Source organism: Quercus robur, chromosome 5 (genome assembly GCF_932294415.1).
Source record: "Quercus robur chromosome 5, dhQueRobu3.1, whole genome shotgun sequence".
Taxonomy (NCBI): Eukaryota; Viridiplantae; Streptophyta; class Magnoliopsida; order Fagales; family Fagaceae; genus Quercus; species Quercus robur.
Window position 1 is genome coordinate 32,248,796 of NC_065538.1, and position 23,277 is coordinate 32,272,072.

The 23,277-nt window shown below is 34.8% G+C and overlaps 1 pseudogene; it reads right to left on the bottom strand.

The window, feature by feature from the left end:
• LOC126728114 (protein FAR1-RELATED SEQUENCE 11-like) overlaps positions 1-22,941 on the bottom strand; it is a 30,364-nt pseudogene extending 7,423 nt beyond the window's left edge.
• Between the last annotated feature and the right edge of the window lie 336 nt (positions 22,942-23,277).

Sequence of the window (23,277 nt, forward strand, 5' to 3'; positions counted from 1 at the left end):
CAAAGTGTTTATTAATCAAAGGGGTAATACCAATTGAAAGTTACTTAGAAATTGTTATTCACCATAATGTCTTTCACAAATAAAATCCTTAAGACATGAGTTTTCATTTATTATTTAAATGTGGGTCACATAAAGTTTTCTTAAAATCTTACATTCTCCCACTTGGCCCACTTGACATTTAAATTACTTGATAAATGATATTAACTTTAACATGGCCATGATATTACTCATGTCAACTAATTGTGAAATGCTCCCACTCAAACAAAGAATCCAATGCATGAATCATGGCGGTAATACCCTAAATTATAATGAGTACTTCCTTCCATGTATTATAATGTATAGTAATCCTTACATGAGTACTTTATGAGCATTAATTCTTTATAAATGGACTACCTATTAACCATTCGGGTCCTCTTTTATACATCCCCATGGATATATCATCATTATATATCTCGATAGATATATCTAACTTAATACATATACTTTACGTGCACAAAATAAAAATAAAATATTTTCTTCTCCAAAACTAACCAAATATGTGTCCAAAACATAGAATAATTAGAGAGAAATTAAACACCAAATGAGCGAACAAGTTCCATATGTCCAAAAGACTTTTATACTGCTTTGCTGGAAAATCTTTAGTTATAAAATTAACATATATTAGCTCAATAATTTTAACTCAATGGACACTTTCAATTTCTTAAAATTCTCTCTTAGACTGAGTTACTTTATGTTGATATGTTTATTTCGACTTTCACAATCATTGTTCTTAGAGAAGAAAATTATAGCAAAGTTATCTTTAAAAAATCTTTAAAGGTCTCATGATCATAAGATCAACAACCTTAAGACCTATCCATGATGCCTGTCTTATAGCTTCGTAGCATATAGGATATCTTACATGACAAAATAAAATCACTACTTTCAATTAGTATGTCATTCATATTTAGGAGTAAAAACAATACATTTATTCCCACTAACCTTAAGGTGTATACACCAATTAACAATGTGCCTAGTAAAACCAAATGGCGCAACAAAGTTGGTGAACCTTTATATACCATTAGTGGGATACCTATATGCCTAACTTTTGCAATATAAAACTTTTATTGGGAGCCAAACCTAATGGATCTTGTAAACTAACATTAATAGCTTTCACAAAACCTTTAACCTTATAGGAATAAATTTCTAAGTTCTTACTCTCGAGCAATCAAATCACTCCCACCCTTGTACTCAGTTTCTCATTTGACATATTTTATTCAATAAGATGGGTGATTCATCCACATGAGTACCAAAACATAGATCCACAAACCCAAAGAAAATAAACTTTAATGCTACGAAACTTAAACTTTAATTCTAAATTAACCAATGGCAATTTAGTAGTAAATTCAACCTTCCTATGGGTAGAGGCACATCATGCATGAATTTACTATAAATCTTTATTCATAAAACTAGTAAATAGAAACACTAAGAATCAAATTTTCCATACCTATGGGCCTAAGAAAAATCTCATCTTAATGCTACATTCACCATCTTATTCCAATTAAATGATAAAAATAATAACATCCCCATGGGGCCAAGTCATTATCTTCATGAATTAATTGCCACTTAGATGCCTTTATTCCTAATGAAGTCTTATAAAACTTTCTTGATGTGATTATCATCATGGCTTTAGATGCTATGGCCACTCCTAAGTCATTTTGATATTCACTACTTCATATGGCATCATAAAGATCAACTAATCGTAATATTGATCATGTCAATTAAAATAAACCACAATATGATATTTAAAGACAAGTGTAAGAAATTGTAAATACACTAAAAATATCAAATATTTTAACTATGTAATGATCAAATTTTCATATATAGTCACAAACTTTATAAAATCATTGCACACTATATGCAAGTCAGACAAGATAAGGTCGCTAGCCCAAACCATGTTTTATTTCTATCAAAGAAACATAATAATCTATATGCAAGAAGTTATCATGACAGACGTCCACTTTCATGAGAAGCTTAAATTTGAAAAACCAATCATGATCTTCATAGAAACATTCGACCAATGCTAAATGCAAAAGGAATAATTTTCCATAGATAGTCTTCTATATCCTAAAACTATCCCATATTAAAGCCATCCAACCCAAATGATGGTATATGCTATTTTAGTGATAAGCTTCAACACTATATGCTATGACCCATACACGAGATACATGGCATAAAACTTACATTATTCCATGCCTCTTAAAACTGAGTTTGCTAACATTGGTTAAAAGGCCAGATTTTGATGGCATTGTTAATTTAGCTGAAAGGTCCTACCACAAAAGAATATGCAATGCAAATACTTTATATTCTTAAATACATATGTGCATTGGAAATTTAGCCAAATAATAGAAAAATATATGAATTAAAAAATTACTAAACAACTTAGCATGAAGGATGGCTTTGATACCAAATGTAAGATAAACTTTAGAGTTGCAGCGAAAACTAAATAAATATAAATATACTTTCGGCCATAGTTGTTTAAGTGTTTAGAGAAAAAAAAAAGACTCACTATATGATAGTGTATATATAAAAGATGTTCTAGTCTATGGCCTTTCACTCACATATTTCCTTTTGATGAAGACAGGTTATATATATAGTCTAGACTATGGACCATTTTAAATTAAGATTTGTTCCATATCCTCCTTCCATCAAGGAATTTAAAACTTGTAACTTCAAAATGTTTATTAATCAAAGGGGTTATACCAATTGAAAGTTACTTAGAAATTGTTATTCATCATAACGTTTTTTTACAAATAAAATCCTTAAGACATGAGTTTTCATTTATCATTTAAATGTGGATTACATAAAGTTTTCTTAAAATCTTACAAATACATTATACATTTTTGCAAAATTTTCCCGTACATTGCATGGGTTAGCAACTAGTAGTATCATAAATAGAACAACTCACATGTTGTTTTATTCGAAGAGTACCTATCCTTGAGACTTTGCACGTTATGTAAAGAAAATAGAGTTTTTTCTGAGAGAGAGTAATATAATGATTGAATGCAATATATGGACGCGTTCAAGAAACTCACATAAATGTAATGTTTATTTGTAATATTCCAACCACCCTTGTAGAATTTATAATTATCAAAAGGGTCCACCCTGCGTGTTCTTTCTGTAGCTAATTTCAGGGATGCGTCCAGTACAGCTTCATCATTTGCCTTCGCAACAAGAAACCTCTGAATTTCCCATGAACCGATACCATAATCACGCTTCTCAATTGTTCCTACAACAAATGAAAGCATTTTTTTTTTTTTGAAAAACATAGTTAATGTGTAGAAGCTTTTTGTTAATATCAATTAATATATGAAAATAAAGCAACCCATTTTACAGCTTTGATTCTTTCACACTCCCTTTATGCACTTTCCACTCATCATTTGTCATCATGGATCAAATATGGACATTCTTAAAAAAAGTGGACACCTAATATGAAAGTGTGTACATTATATGTATACATCAGGTTTGTGAAACAATAATTTTCCTTTTATTAAAAAACAAGATAATGAAGTACCTCGAACGTGTTTGGTTCGCAGGTGTTGAAACTAAGGAGCTCCATGAGAAAACAAAAAGAAGGTTGAAAAAATGAAGAGCAAAGTTGGTAGAAGAATGAATGGCTTTGATTTGAAGTATGGCATTGTGCAATCTGCCATATTTCCTCTTTGTATGTCTCTGAAAACAACAGGGTTATGGTTCATCCATGAAAGCTACGATCTTTATGAATGTCCGAAAGAGAAAAGATATGAAATGAAATGTAAGTTTGAATACATAACCATTTGATAAATTACTATTTTTGGGCATCCTTGGGTTCACAGAGTTGGTAGAAGAAGGAATGGCTTTGATTTGAAGTATGGCATTGTGCAATCTGCCATATTTCTTCTTTGTGTTAGAGATATATATTAAACATATATTAGCCCAATGTAATAGGCCCAACCCAGTCCTGCTTGTACTAGTAGTCTAGGGTTTAGTCGCCTATTACATTGGGCTAATATATGTTTAATATATATCTCTAACAAAACCCTAGACTACTAGTGCAAGCAGGACTGGGCTTGGGCCTATTACATTGGGCTAATATATGTTTAATATATATCTCTAACACTTTGTATGTCTCTGAAAACAAGAGGGTTACGGTTCATCCATGAAAGCTACGATCTTTATGAATGTCTGAAAGAGAAAAGATATGAAATGTAAGTTTGAGATTACCATTTGGTAAATTACCATTTTTGGGCATCCATGGGTTCGTAGAGTCAGGGCCAGCCCTTCCATTAGGCCAATTAGGCAATTGTCTAACACCCCCAATTGGAAGGGAGGCCCCAAAATTTTAGAAAAGAAGGGGTAGCAGGAGAAAAAAAAAGGTTTTAGATGAGTCAAAAAAAAAAAAAACCTGGCACATCCTTTGGAACCAAAAAAAAAAAAAATCCGGCACATTTTTTAGATTTGTTAAAGACTTAAGTTTTCTCTGAGCGGTGGGCTGGACGTTTCACCATGTTTGGGCCTTTAAGCGTTTTTGTTTTTGTTTTTGTTTTTTGTTTTTTTGTTTTTTAATTTTGTTTTTTTAGGTGCAATAGGATTTGTTTTTATGTTTTTTGTGGGTGCCATCTTGGCAGGCATCTTCTTGGATGGGCTGGGGTGCTGGGCTTGTACAGTGTTGTGTTTATTTTTATTATTATTTTTTTTAATCTTGTGTTTATATAAATATATATATATATATATATAAATTATTGGTAATATAATGAATAAATCTTTATTTATGCAGGTTGAGATTGATAAAAACTTGTTATTCTTTGGTGAAACTACAGCAATACTTTTTATATAAATCGGGTTCTATTTCTCATTTGCTCTACACTTGAAAGTTATTTTTTATTTTAGTCTTTATAAATATATTTTTTTTATTAGAAATTTCTACTAGAAAATATGCATCTGGATATGAAAAACATTAAAAAAAAAAAAAAAAAAAGGAAAAAGAAAAAGAAAAATTAATTGAGTGTCAAAAGGATCAATGGATAAATTTGTTATTAGTAATAAACAAAATATAAAACAAAATTTAGATGAAAATATCACAAATGAGCGAGAAATTCACCGAAAAGAGTTAGAAGATAATAAAATGATACAATTGCAAGATAACAATGATGTTCAATTTTGCAATACAACAAATCTTGATAATGAACTTCAAAAGAATTTAGAAGAAAATGAAAATAATGATGAAAATGTCACAAATGAACAAGTTCACCATAATGATGTTCAGCTAGAAGAAAATGAAAATAATAATGACATGTTGAATTATATTCCTTCAAATATTTATGATTCAGACAATTGGAAAAATATTGACACAAAATTAAGAGATTTATTAATAGAAAGAAAAATAGATTTTGAATAAAAATATTATAATATAAAAATATTAAATAAATATTAATTTAATTAATACATAAATATAAAAAATGCCCCATTTTAGTTATCGCCTTAAGCCCCAAAATGTTTAGGGCCGGCCCTACGTAGAGTTCCTACATTTTTGTTAGTGTTGCATAAGTTTAGAAAAACAACTGCAAAATTTGAACCAATACACAGTTTTATTTATTTATTTATTTATTTTTAAGAATAATATGAAAGTATATCAACTTCATGAAGTATTTTAAATTTATTTTTTATAATGATAAACTTCAAAATTGAAGTGTGAGAAATTTTTGTGATAGAGATAAGCTCCTGAATTTAAGAGATAGAAGAGTTTGGGCATATATGTAGGGTCTATTATTTTAAATTTATTTACAATTATGCCATTAAAAATATATTTTGTATCTTAAAAACATCGTCTCAACTGTTTTCAAAATTCTGTTTTGAATAGTGAAATAGGAAATGGTTTTCTTGAAATAGTATTTAGAAAACATCGGTCAAACAATATATTCAAGTGTGGACCCAACCTTTTTTATTTCCAAAAAAAAAAAATTCGTATTTAAATCCTCTTACAAACATGTCCTAAATAACTTTTAAAAGGTATTTTCAAAACTTTTATAAGAAGCACCGTGTACTCTTGGCGAGATAGTCATTTCACAAGTATAAATGTTTATGGAGTGTGGGGGTAAGGACCATGATTTAAGTCTTGAAGAGAGAGTTTCACATACATATTCATTTATATTAGGCTAGAGTAAAATTTTTATCTTGTATTTAAAAAAAAAAACAAAAACTTATATAAGAAGAATAGAAATAATAAAAAGTTAAAAAAAAAATTAAAATATAAGTAATCATTCTAGTACAAAGCATAAACACAAACAAACAAATCTTTTTGAAGTTTAACATTCAATTATATCAAGTACATTCTTTTAGTTATTTTTATATTAAAGTATATTTTTGGCCCTTAAAATTTGGGGTTGTTTTCTTTTTAACCCTTTGCGTTTCAAAATTTTCATTTTTGTCCTCCATATTTGATTTATTTTAATATTGGCTTTTTATGTTTCAAAATTTTTATTTTAACCCTTCATATTTGATTTATTTTTTTATTTAAAATTTTTTCATCTTCCTAAACCACTAAAATGAAGATTTTAGTTCACACAACCAACTTTCTTTCTCGCCATTAACATTGTGGACTGTTACCGTGTTACCTCTTCGTTGATTTTGAATTATTCAAACGTGAATTGAAACTGGTTTCTCTTCGCTCTTGATTTATATAACACACATACACCTTTTGGATTATGACAGTAATTAGGATTAACAAGACAGATTCTAACGATGCAAAAGATCCCAATGGGCTACTAGCTCAAACTAAAGTTTTGGAAGATCAAAAAGATGAAAATCACTCAATCGGAGGGCACTGATGTAGAACTGACCTAAGCTTTCTGAGCCTTAAGTCAGAATTCACCAAACCCAAAAATATTGAAAACAAAAGAGTTTCTAAGGTGTTTATAAAGGAGTTAAGTTTGACCACTGCTTCCACAATTCTCTCCACTTTCCATAGTGATGGCGTTGTCATCAATCATGGGCATTGATATTGAGATACATCTCCCAAAATGGCATCTCTAGATGGAAGTATATTTGCGCTTCCATTCTCGAGAATCTCCCTCATTATGATTTTAAAGGGTCATGTTTGTCATTCTCGTCCATAGGTTCAATTGACCCAATTACAAGATTTATTTTTTTTAAGAATAAATTGGGTTAGGAACTGGTGTAAAAGGTGTGTTTTATGCCAACCAATCCTGACCTACCATGTCATCAAAACAAATTAAATCAAACACACTCAACACAAAATTATAGCCCTCTTCAACCCCTTTCAAAGACAACAAAATACGATTAGAGTCTTCAGACCGAATCAGACATGGAACATGGCAAAACCCAAATCTCATGTCCTCCTCCTCCTCACACCGGAGCTCCACCTCGCCACAGATGCCATTGCCCACGTTGTTTATGGAGCTGGCGAAATTTGTTGAAGCTATTGCAAGTATGGTGTTATTTGTTATTTCCCCAAATTTTGGATCTTGAAATATTGATGGATTTTGGGTATTTTTTTGGAAATCAATCACTTGATTTGGTATGGGTTTTGTTGATTTGGTATGGATTTTGCTGTTTTGTGGTATTTTCATGGGGTTTGATTGGATTCAAGTGTTAGGTTCAAAACCTAAAAACCCTTCTCTTGCCAAATCCTGACCTTTGAGTTCATCGATTTTGTGTTTGAATTGGATGGGCAAGACGGGTGGTGAGTCAGGAACTGCTTGTTGAATGACTTTGGATGTGGGTTTAGGGTTGATCCTCTACCTCTTGGGTTTAGGTAGGGAAGACTTTTCTATAGATAGCACTATTGCAGAGTAGTTAGGAATTGTAATGGGTGAAGCAGAAGAGCTTCCCGAATGATGGGGTTTCTTTGGTGGAATGATTTTGAGCCGCAGGACTATCTTGGATGTAGCAAAAGCCTCTATTTTTGGTTCTTCTTGTAGTAGAGAAACTTTCAATTCAGAACCCGTAATGACAAAGGAGTTTGATTTGATGTGTTTGTGAGGCAATGAGTGTATTTGATTTAAGGGTCGTGTTAAGGGGCACCTAACCCAGCTTTTTTGCAGTCTTTTACACAGCTTTACGTGTCTTTTTATCAGATGTGGGTCAGCTTTATAGGAAAAAAAGAAAAATGAGCAAAGAGACCAAAATACCCTTTTTCACGTCTCTCACCAACTCAAGCCTAGTCAAGCGTCTTACACAGGAAAATTTGAAAACTCATGCGTCTTTCGCAGGAAAACAACACCAAACATCTTACAGAAAAGAAAAAACTGAAATCACAATCCTCTCACAGGAAACAACCAACATAAAAAAAATATTAAAAAAAAAAAACTAAAATCACAATCCTCAGGAAACAACAAAGTATCAGTAGATCCAAAAAAAAAAAAAAAAAACCCCATCTCATAAGAAACAATTAACATCAATACATCCAAAAAAAAAAATCATCTCACAGAAAAACAACAACATCAGTACATCCAAAAAAAAAAAAAAAAAAAAAACCCATAAGAACATATGGGAGAACATAAATTTTTTTTGAGGGAGACGAACTGGGTCAATGGAGGGGAAATCAAGGAGGAGATGAACTGAGTTAGAAAAGAAAGCTGTGAAAAAAAAAATAGAAGACAAGGAAGTTGAGCCAAGAGTTTCATATGGGAGAACATAAAAATTTTAAAAGATGAGAAAGGAGAAGCAAAAAAGGATGAGAGAAGATAAGTGTAAGAGCACTCACAATAGTGGTGCTATATAGGTATAATGCTAAAATTTAGCTCCACAAACCCAAAAACGTTGCTGCAGCAGTGGAGTTAAATCTAAAAATTTTAGCTCCACTGCTACAGTGCACATCTAAAAATAGATGTGCACTGTTCATGAGATCCGTGCCTCTATCTCACTCCCATTAAAAAATTATATCTTTCTCTCTCTCACTCCGTGCCTGTGTCTCTCTCCCAAATCACTCAGCTCTCATCACTCTCTCAAATCACTCTCACTCTGTGCCTCTCTTTCTCTCCCAAATCACTCAGCCTCCTCTCCCAAATCACTCAAGCTCTCGTCCTCTCTCGACCCATCCGTCCCTCTCACTCTCCCAAAACTCTCTCAAGCTCTCATCCTCCCGCCGCCACTCCCGACCCAGCCGTCCCAAGGCCCCAAATCACTCGCTGTCGCTCCTCTCTCACCCGCACACTCTCAATCTCCTTCATTCATCGTCGCCAGCCCAACCTAGCCGTCCCAAGCCGCCGATAAACTCACCGTCACTCTCCTCTCTCACCATCACTTTCCGATGTAGCGTAATCGGAAACCAAAGCGTTGGCGAGGATGTTGACAGCGTGGGCAGCATTGACATGTGGGTTTGTCTCTGATTTGTGCTGGGTTTGTCTCCGATTGGTGATTTTGCTTGGTCTGGATTGAGGATTTGGGGTTTTTTTTTTTTTTTTCTCTGCTGTGGATTGCTGGTGGTGGTGGTGGTGGTGGTAGTGATATATTATTTTATTGTAGTAGAAATATTATTTTATTGTGATGATCATATTATTTTATTGTGTTGAAAGCTAAAATAGATTCACTGATGTAGCATGTGTGTAGGTAAAATAGATAAAGTAACTTTTGGTGGAGCTAAATTGCTAAAAATTTAGCTCTACTGCTGTGGATACTCTAAGGGTGATGGGATACGTGTGGTTGAGAAAAAAAGGAGAAGTAAAAGTAAATAAATTAAAGTAAAAGGTGGCTTGATGGTATACGTGTCTATCATAGATGGAATTTTACAAGATAAAAATTACAAATTATATTACAATACAACAAATTAGCACAAAATTTTCACAACAGTTGAATTGTCAAATCTTTTTTGCATTATTTTAAATTGGCATGCATGTTAAAACTATATAGAACATGTAATCCGACGGTTGGATTTTCAAAATATGAATTCAGTAATAATTTATTGGTTTAAAATTTCAAGGTAATCAAAGATTAATAGTTATGTCAACAATCAATTCTCTAGATTCAAGTTTTAGTGGTTTAAAATAATGCATAAAAGATAACTTTATAGATCAAATGGTAAATAACATCCGATTGGCATGAAAATTGGCATGTATGTTAAGACCATATAGAAAATGTAATCCAACAGTTGGATTTTCAAAATATAAATTTAATAATAATTTATTGGGTAGTGTAACATTTTTTAGAGTTACGTCAGGTGTAACTCAATCCCAACCCTATATTTCTTAATTCGATGTGAATTTTGTCAAATCTATCGTTAGATTACATTGTTTTCATATATTTTTCATACTTACAAAATTTCAAGGTGATCAAAGATTAATAGTTATGTCAACAATCAATTCTTTAGATTCAAGTTTTAGTGGTTTAAAATAATGCATAAAAGATGAGTTTATAGATCAAATGGTAAATTACATCCGATTGGCATGAAAATTGACATGCATGTTAAGACCATATAGAATATGTAATCCAATGGTTGGATTTTCAAAATATAAATTTAATAATAATTTATTGGGTAGTGTAACATTTTTTAGAGTTACGTCAGGTGTAACTCAATCCCAACCCTATATTTCTTAATTCGATGTGAATTTTGTCAAATCTACCGTTAGATTACATTGTTTTCATATATTTTTCATACTTACAAAATTTCAAGGTGATCAAAGATTAATAGTTATGTCAACAATCAATTCTTTAGATTCAAGTTTTAGTGGTTTAAAATAATGCATAAAAAGATGAGTTTATAGATCAAATGGTAAATTACATCCGATTGGCATGAAAATTGACATGCATGTTAAGACCATATAGAATATGTAATCCAATGGTTGGATTTTCAAAATATAAATTTAGTAATAAGTTATTGGGTAGTGTAACAAAGGCATTATATTGTCAAAATTAATATTGTCCAATGACATAATATTGTCAAAATTAACAAACACAATATTGTCATAATTTTTTTCTTTTACAAGCTCAAGAGTTTATGTCTAATATTTCAAAGAAAATATTGGATTCAATCCAATTTCACTTGAAGTACATTTTTTTTTCTTTTTTGGGCACCATTTGAGGAAGTACAATTATTTTTTCCGGACATGTTGAGATGTTATGGCCAACATGCTTGCAAAGTACAATTATTTTTTTCTTTTCACTTAATGATGCTTCACGACACCAACGTGGTGGTAAATACAAGGATGGAATTTGGTAATAATCTTTATGAAGGAATACACTAAGTACATGACGACAAAGTATACCCCAAAATTCAAAATTCTTGCAACTACAATATGTCATCTTACCATCCCATAATACTTTGTGCCTTTGACTAGTTTCATCTTTATAATATTGTAGCACAAATTCAATACCATTTTCTTGAAGCAACGAATATTGTGTTGCTCTCCCAAATTCCTCTTGAAAAATCTTGAAAGCATAGGGTGTCAAAACACAATGTGCTTGGTCTTCTAATGGTGACAATGATCTTAAAGAAGAACCTCTATATGTCTCCAACATCGTATCATGTGATTGTGTTTGCTCAATATCTTCAATGGCAAGATCAACCTAAAATTACAAATAGTAAAATAAATTAAAAACTTTTGTATGACACATGAAGACTAGAAATATTTACAAAAAAAAATTATACAACAAAAGAAATCAATGGTAAATAATGACTTACTTGTTTGATGAGTTGGATCAAGTTTGTGTGAGAACTAACAAATCGTTTAATAAATGCATTTATACTTTCGGATCTTTCGGTTGTTGTCATTCCACCAAAAAAATGCCCACGAAAGTAACATGGTACCCAAAAGTGTTTGATTTGATATAAACCAATTACATGTTTGTTAGAGAGCATGTCATATTTTGCATAACTTTAAGCCACTAATTGTCAAAATCTTCACATTACTCTAACTTGTATAACTTATAGAAGTCCATACACCAATTTGAATATTGATTACGAAGAATTGATGTAAACCAACCGCTAAATTTAGCGGTAATATGCCATATACAAAAGGCATGCTTTATAGCCGGCAATTCTTTTGATATTGGCTCTGCAATCCATGGATCTTGGTCCGTCAAAATTGTCTTGGGTTGATTCCTCATTAAGCATGCAAAAGTCTGCTAAGCAAATACAAATTTACTAACACATGAAAATATTTCAAAGGATATATATAATTATTCTACTAATTAATCAAATAAAATTTAAAAAATAATTGTACAAATTTATAAGACAAAGAATGTACCTTCATTAGCCATCGAAAGGCACTTGTTGTTTCATTTCGAAGAAGTGCACAGCCAAAGAGAATTGTCTTTCCATGATTATTGGCACCAACAAAAATAGCAAAAGGCATATCATAAGCATTCACCTTATAAGTAGTATAAAAAATAACCACATCTCCATATTTTTGGTACCAATCAAAACAATGAGTAGGTGACAAAAAAATATGTTCCAATATATTTTCTTCATCGGTTGTAAATGCATATTGGAATCTATCGGGGACGTTTTTACGACAAGGGCCGAAAATGCGAGAATGACCCAAATCTCCCCTTAGGTTCTTTAGAAGTGTTTATTTGTGGAGAATCAAGCCCAAAATTCCAAATGTATAATGAACAAAAGGCTAATGGTGCTTTGACAAGAGAAAATCAAAATGTTAATAATGAAAATGCAGAAAAAGACATAAAAACATAACAGGTCTAAAACTTCGACCCACAGTCATACAGAAGAAGAAATTGGGGAAGGTCGTGAGGAAGAGAGGGAAGGTTCCCTTGTACCCATATTTCCACCCCTAAGATTCAGAATTGTGAGAATGTCTCTTGGATTAGTGGGTTTTTGCTCTGAAGTTTCAGGTCTATAGGGAAAACGTGGTTTAACAGGTCTGAAACTTCGACCCACAGTCACACAGAAGAGGAAATTGAGGGAGGTCCTGAGGAAGAGAGGGAAGGTTCCCCTGTACCCATATTTCCACCCCCAAGCTTCGGAATTGTGAGATTGTTGGCTAGCTAAATGGGTTTTTGCTCTGAAGTTTCAACTCTTTAGGTAGAATGTGGCTCCCCTATTTTGAATCTGATTGGGGCCTTTTGTATTGAACTTAGGGTGCTCTAAGTGACTGGTTTTTGAGTACTGGAAGAGGCTTTTATCCCCTATAATACTATTTTGGTGTTTTGGCTTGGGTTGCTTTTGTTTAGGGAAGAGTTTGGTATGCTTTTAGCATTATTTTGGAAATAAAGTGGGTTTTCTTTAATTGGTTGCCTTTGGCCAGAAATTTCAGACCATTGGGAGGGTCACCTAAGTGAGGGCTAGCAAATGGACTCTAGCAGATGGAGTTGGCCAATGGGAGCAAACTATGTTTAAAGGGAAAAAATGGTTTGGGCAGAAACTTTGGGCCACAGTCAAACAGAGCATAAAAACTGTTTTGGGGTGGAAATTTTGGATACAAGACATCCTCCATGAGCCTGAGGTGCTACTAGTGTCCCTTGCCCACTTGGTAGCACGTATGGGCTGGGCTCATGCAAAAGGTCCGAAAGGAATTGACCCATACCCTCCAAACAATACTTCCTCAATTTCCCCAATAAGTCACATGGGCTTGGGCCATGCTTAAAAGAATAAAATATAATATAATACATAGATTGAGCCCACAAGGAAGTCGGGCTTGTACGAAATGTGTCGCAAAAATGGGTATCAACATTAGCCCCCGGAGCACGCGTGGCGCTTACAACATGTGGTGTGAGTAGTTGATGTTTCCCATTGCTTGTAGAAGTTGCGGGTTTGAGAATTAGTTCACCCAAATGCGCCATTTTTTTTTGTTGAAATGTCATTGATCGCAAAGAAGCCCATATGTTGAAGTATCGTGGGTCCTAGAGCCCACTTGAAGAAAAATATTCGGGACAGGTCGATGAAGTCCACTTGTAAAAATTTCTTGTTTGCTTGACAGATCACTTGCCCAGCAACGTCATTGTTTTGCTTATTCGCTTGAGTCCATAGACTCCATACTTGGTTGTATAGATTTTGGTGGCGGGATCCCATAAGCCGATTGGAAGATGGAATTGGAATACCTGGCATTACATGTCTGCGACGCCCTTTAATATTTTTCCATATGAGTAAGAATGGCTATTGAAAGTAAGCCTCCACTTGGGCCAACACCGTGGGCCCTAGGTTGTCTAACTTGGTCCATTAGATAGTCGTTTAATTTCACACCACATGCTTCAGAAGAATCACATAACTTGGTTCATTAGATGGTCTGCATCCACTTATTCCATTGTATACTTCTTTCTTCAATTAGAGCATTTCAAAAGGCACTCAGCTTTGCCTTCCATGTACACCTTGGTAACTTCATCATTCTTTCCTTCACATTGCTTTATATATATTGGTGTTTGACTTTTCAAAGTTGTCTCTTTAGCCTTTAGTTTTGCTTCAGTCAACTTTTCATCTCACGCCACCTCTTTTTTTTTTTTGTGTGTGGAAAATACCAAATAACATGCCTCATTGCTTTGCTCCCTCCCAATTGCTTTTTACTTCTCTCTTTCTTCGTTTGCTTTGCCCTTCAAACTTCATTGTTTCTGTAGCCTTCCTTTAGGTGTATCAAGGAAACATTTTGGACTTAATTCGTTAAGACCCCACCAAATCTTCATCTGCTTTTCTAGATCGGCCAAAGCTCCATTTTTTTTTTTTTAATTGCAAGCTTCATCAGATCTTCTCGTTCTTTCCCCAAAATTTCACCTTTAATCCTTCACCACCCATGTTGCCAAATTTCAAGAAGGGTAGTGTTGGTGAGATGGTGATGTCGGCAAAAGAGAAGAGTTTTTCATTGTCTGCCATCCATGGGGTTGAGATTTAGGCAGGACAAAGTCTCATGGCTGAAGAAGAGAAAGAACCAATTGGTCACGAGTAGGGCGGTCTCATAGGAAATGTCATAGTAGGTTTGTGGTAGCCTGGCGCTTATGGCTGTGGGATTTGTTGGTATTGATGTTGGTGGAGCGGTGTTCATGACGAAGAGAAGCAATGCCTCGTTTAAGGAAATTGATGCCGAATGCGACGATAAGGTGTTCTTTGCACAAGCTTGATAAATTCAGATGTGACACTTACCTTGGTGAGTTAATATATATATATATATATATATATTTTGCCGTTCTCTCAGATGTACTTGGCGACATGTTAAATGAATAGTGTCATTGATCGTGTAGGTCGGCTCTTCCTTAGGAGATTGCAGATATCGCGAGGTACCGACCCATAAGGTTGAGTCATTGTAATTGAATCTGAATTTCATATCGAAGTAAACTCCTTATTGATTTCGATAGTCATAAGACATGGAAATCAGTTCATAGCGTGACCATGCCTGATATTGAGTTGGCATTGCTGTTGGAAGTAGAAGGAGTAGCATACTTGATTGTAAATTTGACTTGGGTCCATAGGTGAAGATGATGATGAATGAGAGGCAATCTTGAAGCTCTATGCAAATTGTACCACATTGAGGATGCTTCATTTTTTCTTGAGTTGCTTGATTGTTGGTTAATTCGGTGAGATTGTGTTTGCCAAGATTAATTTCGATGAAGTCGTAGCCATGAGCGATGAGCGATACTATTGGATGTCTTAGGACAGCTTATTTGAGATAGAATGGAGCCAAGATATCACTTGGCGATGTGGTATAGGGGTGTGACATAGCTGCTACATTGGTTGGCAGCCCCCTGTATCGTAGTCTTGCGATGAACGCAAGTGAGAGTGATAGCCACCAAGTGGTAGTTGCTTCTTGATTCAACAAGCTTGAAATGAAAGTATAGGAATGAAACTTGAATTTCTAGTGTAGGGGCGCATAGCGGTTGAGTAAGCCTTTAGCTCTCAACAATGCCAATGTATGAGTTATTGGGTTATTTGCATAACCGCTTAATCATTGTGAAATACTAAGTGTTGATGCCATTGAGAGTAAGCCATGTGTTGCAAAGCTTGATTATTAGCATGAATTGGTGGAGCTAAAGTTGGTGATTCCATGTTGCAGCCACTATTTCTTCTATGTAATTGTCGACAGCCTCGACACTTTGCATAGACAGTAGCTCCGTCTACTTGAGAATGAAGCCGCAATTTCTTTGGCTAGTTAAAATTTGTTGTGGCAAGACAAAATTCGCTATCAACCCCTTTTCATGCCAATAGGGATTGTTGAGCATGTTGTAGCATAATTTCTTGTAAGATGGCTTTGGCATAGCCAATCATGATGCCGTTGTTGGCACTTTCATTCCCGAGGCCAATCCTATTGCCAATGTATCATTTTCTGAGGTGGAAGCCACTGCAGATAGCAACGTAGAGCTACAATAGATAGTACCATGGCAGCCGTTAGTAAGTTTGAACCATTTTGGTCTGTCTCTCACTTGAGGCTTCGAAGTAAAAAAGAGAGTGACTACAGTCCTAAAGATGGCGACGTTGGATGGTGACCACAACTTTGCTTCAACTTTTTCCTTCGCCTACTTTCTTGCTTTCCTTTTTTTATTTATTTTTTTTTTTTTTATTGTCTCGTATTGAGCCCCAAATTTTGAAATTTTGAAGTAGTTGAAGTGTGTAATATGGGTTGCTGCCTTGGAAACATTTTCTCTTGTATTTCATCCTTGTGAATAGCCCACTTATGTATAGAGCAACTCCTGCCTAGTTATATTGGTGCCACTTTGAGTTTGTACTGTCATGGTTAGTAGGCACAATTTGTATTTTGTACAAAGAAACACATATGCGATGTCTCAACATGTAATTTGAATTTTAGAATAAAAAGAATGATTTCTACCTCAAGGATGTGAATAGTTTGTATTTTGTACATTGAGAATGAGTTTCTACCTTTCTTCAATAGGTTATGAGCATGTTTTTGTTGCGAAAACAACTCTTGTATGGTTGTGACCATTTGAATATGTTGAGAAAAGCTTGCTTGGAAGGTTTGAGTGCATATTGCGATGAAGTAGCATAATTTTGATAGATTATATGCATTTAGTCTCTTGAGAATGACTTGTGGTTGATTTGATAATTTGTGAATATGGCTTTGCCTTTGCAATGGCAAGTCAAGAGACATGTTGCTTGCTTGCCATGTCTTTGCGAACAAGCTTTGGCTAAGTGCACGTCTCGCTGTCTATGCACCATTTTTCAGTGCTCTATTGATGGGCAGATTTGGTTTCACATACAGCAACTCATATATATTGAAGCTTGGCTCGTTGTTTGGTAGTCAACTTATTCTCAACATGTATTAGGTTGCTATTTCGTTAGTTTCAAAAGGCCCCCACATATGGGCTGCATTTTTGTGCATTACGGCTCATGGTGTATTTGTTCGTCACCATTTCATAGGGCGATTGCGTTCTCACATACATAGGCTTGCTAATTTCTTGAGGAAGGATTTTAGCCTTGTGTATAGCAAATTACCATGTGGCAATGAGATAGTGATTTGTTGTTTCGATTTTCCCATAATGTTTTAGGGATGATTATGTCCACCATGTAATGGATCGCTATGCTTGAATTATAAGATGTTGTGTTGGCTTCAATACCGCTTCGTAAGGCCTGCCTTTATGAAAATGTTGGCTTTCCCTACTTTGTTAAGGGCATTGCATCTTCGCAAGTAAGGGTCTTGCCACATATGAATGATATGACATCTCGCCAGCTTCCTAATCATTCGGTAGGGATTTCCATTGAGGATGCATTGGCTTCCCTACCTTGTTGAGGGCTAGTCGTGCCCTTACAAGTAGGGGTATCGCCATTATAAAACGTCTCATTGGCTTCCTAGCCATTTGATAGGACTTACCATTGAGGAAGTATGTGTTTGGCTTTCCCTACCTTATTGAGAGTATTTTTTTTACCCTCGCATGTAGAAGCTTTGCCGTAAGAGTAATTTGTTGGTTTTCTTGCCGTTTCGCAAGGTTTCTAATTAGAAGAAAGCATTGGCTTTCCCCACCTTATTGAAGGCATTGCACCTTTGCATGTAGGGATCTCACCATGCTTGGATAACATGATAGTTCGTCGGCTTCTTAGTATTTCATAGGGCTTGCCTTCGAAAATTGGTATAAGCAAGACGTATTGTTGTCGCTTATGAATGAGACGTCAAAGCAACAAATGATATGTTTCTTGATGAGTTTGGCTACAACCATTCCCATTGCTTTTCTTGAGTCAAATTACTCCCGCCCACTTAGTGAACTATTTAGCAGCGACAAAGACCCGAATGTACTCATTCAAGGGTGAATGGATAGGTTCGATGAGTTTCAAGCCCTCGAGTATAAAAGGCTATAAAGCGTTCACGTCTTGAAGGCTTATATGGTGTGTGCGTATAAGCTTGGAGTGCACCTGGAAGTGTGGCGAATTTAGTGAATTTGGTTATGCCAAACCAATGGTATCCTATCGCCAAGAGTTGTTGGTAGGATTATTACTCCCTTAGTACTCACCATATTTCTTCAAGATGAATTCCAAAAATGGGGCTCCTTATTTGCTATATAGAGGGCAGAATATAATTCCTCTTTGTCGAAGATTTGTTGTGCCGTAGACAACATCTCCATACTCAGCTAACTTGGCTTCTAATTTTGGGACAATGATAGGCTAAGTGTCGAAGATGTCGGTATAGGATTGTTTCACTCCCAGCACCACAGTTTTTCTCCCACACTTCGGTTAGCCTCTTTGTCGAAGATACATGGTACTGCAAATAGCAGCTTCATACTTTGCTTTGCTTAGCTTCTAACTTTCGGACAATGATGGGCTAAGCATTAGAGACATCGGTACAACTTTATAATTTTTTTCATTGGCCTCTATGCCACTTATTTCGAGCTTTCACATCAATATTAAGATTCCACTCAAAAATCTTTGGAATGGATTTCCAACAACTAGCTTGTGATTTTTGAGTTGTTTGACATCAATGTTTAGAGTGAGCTCTAGTGAAGCATTCTTCAAAGGTGCGTGCGAACTTTCCTTATTGGTTGGCTTGGCCGCAGATTTCAATTGCAAGAATTGAGTGACAATAATAATTTTCTTGATGATGGCAACATTTGAACTTCCCTCTTCAAGTATAATCTCAAATTCAAGAAGGATTAAGGCGTTGTCATGGCTTAAAATGAATGCGCTTGTCATGACTTGAGATATATGAATATGCCATGGCTTGGCGTGCACGGAGCAACCAAGATTTTGGATGCGTGAGCTCGTCATAGCTTAGCATTCATGAACGTGTCACAGCTTCAGTGAAAGGGAATTGAATTCGGATTTTCTTTGTTGTTAGGTGCTCTGAGAAGGTTTCCATTTCACCCTAAGTGCAAATGTGATTTATATTAGTAAGCGATAGTCATGTCTAAGAGAAATAACATAAACGACTTATAAAAAATATTTTGATTAAAAATTTGAAAGATTAAAATGGTTTAAACGATATATAAAAAAAAATGAATTAGCAAAGAGAGTGCTCAAGAATCTTAGCTTAAGCGTGCTTTAAACAATAGTATGTCGCTCGTATGACTTCAAAACTTGGCTTATGAAATGTTGCTTCTTAAAGACTTGATGTATGGTGTGTCACAACCTCAAGGCTTGGTGCATGGAACGTCTAGCGCCTTACGGTGGGCCATTTAGCTGTTGCCTTTAGCTCTTTGGTGAAGACTTCATTTAGCGATGAAGCCAAAAATGTTTAGCTGCGAAAGGTCGCACACAGCAACGATTATTGTTGTGCCAAAATAATTTAATCACCCGCAGCAGCCCCCATATGCTCGGCGCTAACTCAGCAACAATACAACTTGATGTATGGTATGTCGCTACCTCAAGGCTTGGTGTATGGAATATCTAGCGCCTTGTGGTGGGCCATTTAGCTATAGCCTTTAGCAATTTGGTGAAGACTTCATTTAGCGGTGACGCCAAAAATATTCAGCTACAAAGGGTCGTACACAATGACAATTATTGTTGTGCCAAAATGAGTCAATCACCCGCGACTCCCATATGCTTAGCGCGTAAGGGGTTCTTGGTTTTGAAATTGATGTTTAGAGCTTTGCATTGTTGATTATTGGTTGGAACCGTCATTCCCTTCGCGGTTGGATTTATGGCTCACCATTTTTGCATTTTCAAGCTACAACAAATTTTTTTCACAAATATCATGTAAAGTAAGAGATAAATGATGATTCATCCATAAGAATGATAGCTAATATATATATATATATATATATAGATGAGTGGAAGAATTTTTTTTTTCTTGAATAAGAAAGTTGATTCTCCCTCCATCCTTCACTTCTTGGGTGGTTTCCGGAGGTTGGAGCGATTTCATCACATGATTTGGAGCATCTCCAGCAGCTCAATGAGCTAAGGATAGAACTTATTTCAGCTCAACTTCACCATGCTCTTCTTGCGTGGCAAAGTATCATACAATTTCTCTTAGAACGACAAGTTGGTGTGAGAAACATCATCTTTTTGCTGGTTTTGCATCTTCAAATACATGACTTCTCTTGTTTTAGCTGCTTGACTCCCCAATGGAGTCACCAAAATGTCGGTGACGTTTTTGCGACAAGGGCCGAAAATGCGAGAATGACCCAAATCTCCCATTGGGTTCTTTAGAAGTGTTTATTTGTGGAGAATCAAGCCCAAAATTCCAAATGTATAATGAACAATAGGCTAATGGTGTTTTGACAAGAGAAAATCAAAATGCTAATAATGAAAATGCAAAAAAAGGCATAAAAACATAACAGGTCTGAAATTTCGACCCACAGTCACACAGAAGAAGAAATTGGGGAAGGTCGTGAGGAAAAGAGGGAAGGTTCCCCTGTACCCATATTTCCACCCCTAAGGTTCAGAATTGTGAGAATGTCTCTTGGCTCAGTGGGTTTTTGATTTGAAGTTTCAGGTCTATAGGGAAAACGTGGTTTAACAGGTCTGAAACTTCAACCCACAGTCACACAGAAGAGAAAATTGAGGGAGGTCCTGAGGAAGAGAGGGAAGGTTCCCCTGTACCCACATTTCCACCCCCAAGCTTCGGAATTGTGAGATTGTTGGCTAGCTAAATGGGTTTTTGCTCTAAAGTTTCAGCTTTTTAGGTAGAACGTGGCTCCCCTATTTTGAATCTGATTGGGGCCTTTTGTATTGAACTTGGGGTGCTCTAAGTGACTGGTTTTTAAGTAGTGGAAAAGGCTTTTATCCCCTATGATACTATTTTGGTGTTTTGGCTTGGGTTGCTTTTGTTTAGGGAAGAGTTTGGTATGCTTTTAGCATGATTTTGGAAATAAAGTGGGTTTTCTTTAATTGGTTGCCTTTGGTCAGAAATTTCAGACCATTGGGAGGGTCACCTAAGTGAGGGCTAGCAGATGGACTCTAGCAAATGGAGTTGGCCAATGGGAGCAAACTATGTTTAAAGGAAAAAAATGGTTTGGGCAGAAACTTTGGGCCACAATCACACAGAGCATAAAAGTTGTTTTGGGGTGGAAATTTTGGATACAAGACCTCCTCCATGAGCCTGAGGTGCTACTAGTGTCCCTTGCCCACTTGGTAGCACGCATGGGCTGGGCTTATGCAAAAGGTCCGAAAGGAATCGACCCATATCCTTCAAACCACACTTCCTCAATTTCGCCAATAAGTCGCATGGGCTTGGGCCATGCTTAAAAGAATAAAATATAATGTAATACATGAATTGAGCCCACAAGGAAGTCAGACTTATTTGAATCGGGCTTGTATGAAATGTGTCGCAAAAATGGGTATCAACAGAATCTAGAGTTCTCTTCTTTAATAGCTTTGCAAAATTGTAGAAGATCCATGGCATCATTCTTTGCATTCTTTCTTCTCATTTTCACATAAAGATTATGAATATCCCTTTGAAAAAATGGAAGTTGTCCATGTTTCAAATGCCTCTCAAGTTCCATAGCACGCATTACCTCTCTAATTGAAAGTCCAGCCTCTTTCAATAAGAAAATGCGTTTTTCATCATCTATAGTGATAACTTGATTGGCTGGAAGAAATCGCACTTCCGAAGGGGAGAACAAATCATGATTGTGGTCTTGAACAAACTTATTCACATGCCATTCTCGAGAAAAAATATCAAATGACTTTCGCAAAATGATACTTAAATGAGTATTACATCCACATTTTAAAGACTTCCTATTTCTTTGCTCCTTAGATGAATCCACTATTTTTAGTGGTTGTTTACCTTGTCGATGACAAAAGAAATCACATTTTACTATTTCTCCTTTTTTTTTTCTCAGTACGACCTTTTCGAATTGTAAAACCATATCGACTTGCATAATTTTTATAGAAAATGAAAGTTTCTTCTTCACTAGAAAAACATTGACCAACAAAAGGCTCAAACTCATTTTCTATTGAATTTATATCTTTATGTTCTTCAATAACTCCCATTTTATTTATTGGACATTCATTCCAATCAATTATTCCATCATTTGGAAGCTCATTTAATTCAACACAATTCTTTGAAACACTTCCATGAACCCCACTTGCAATCAAATCATCATCAACTTGTGCTATATTAAAACAAAAATTAAAAAAACAATCAACATCATATTATGTGATATATGAATTATATAATACAAATAAAATGAAAATAATAATACCTTCTTGAGATAATTCATTTAAGTCAAAACAATCCATTGGAACAAATTGATGAGCCTCACTTGCATCTGCATTGTCATCCATTGGTGCTATATTAAAACAAGAGTTTAAAAGATAAATGTCATATTCTATGATAAATGAAATGTAAATTTATAAATAAAATAAAATTATAATACCTTATTGAAGGGGTTCATTTAAGTCAAAACAATATTTTGGAGTAAAGTAGTGACTCTCACTTGCGACTACATTCTCATCCATTGATGCTATAATACATGTATTAGAAATAAAAAGTAACATCATATTAATTTTGGTGCTATATAAAAACAAGAGTTTAAAAATATTCTATGATAATGAAATGTAAATCACAAATAAAATAAAATTATAATACCTTCATGAAGTGATTCATTTAAGTCAAAACAATCTTTTGCAACTACATCCCCATCCATTAGTGTTACAATATACATGTATCAAAAATAAAAATTAACAACATATTAATTTTAATCTATTTTTTAAAAATAACTATGAATCAAATAAAATACAATAGTGGTACCTTGTTTAATTATTCCTCAATCTTTTATTGACATTTCTTCATCTCTTCTTCTCTTTGATATTGGTAAAGGAGAAGAAATTTAGTTTGATATTGATAAAGTGAAAGAAAATGGATAGTAAAATATTGGTAAAGTGAAAGAAAGTGGATGGTAAAATATTAGTAAAATAAAATTTGGTGAGAAATAAAAAGTGAAAGAGAGGGAAATGCATTAAGAGGGCAATTTCGTCCAAAG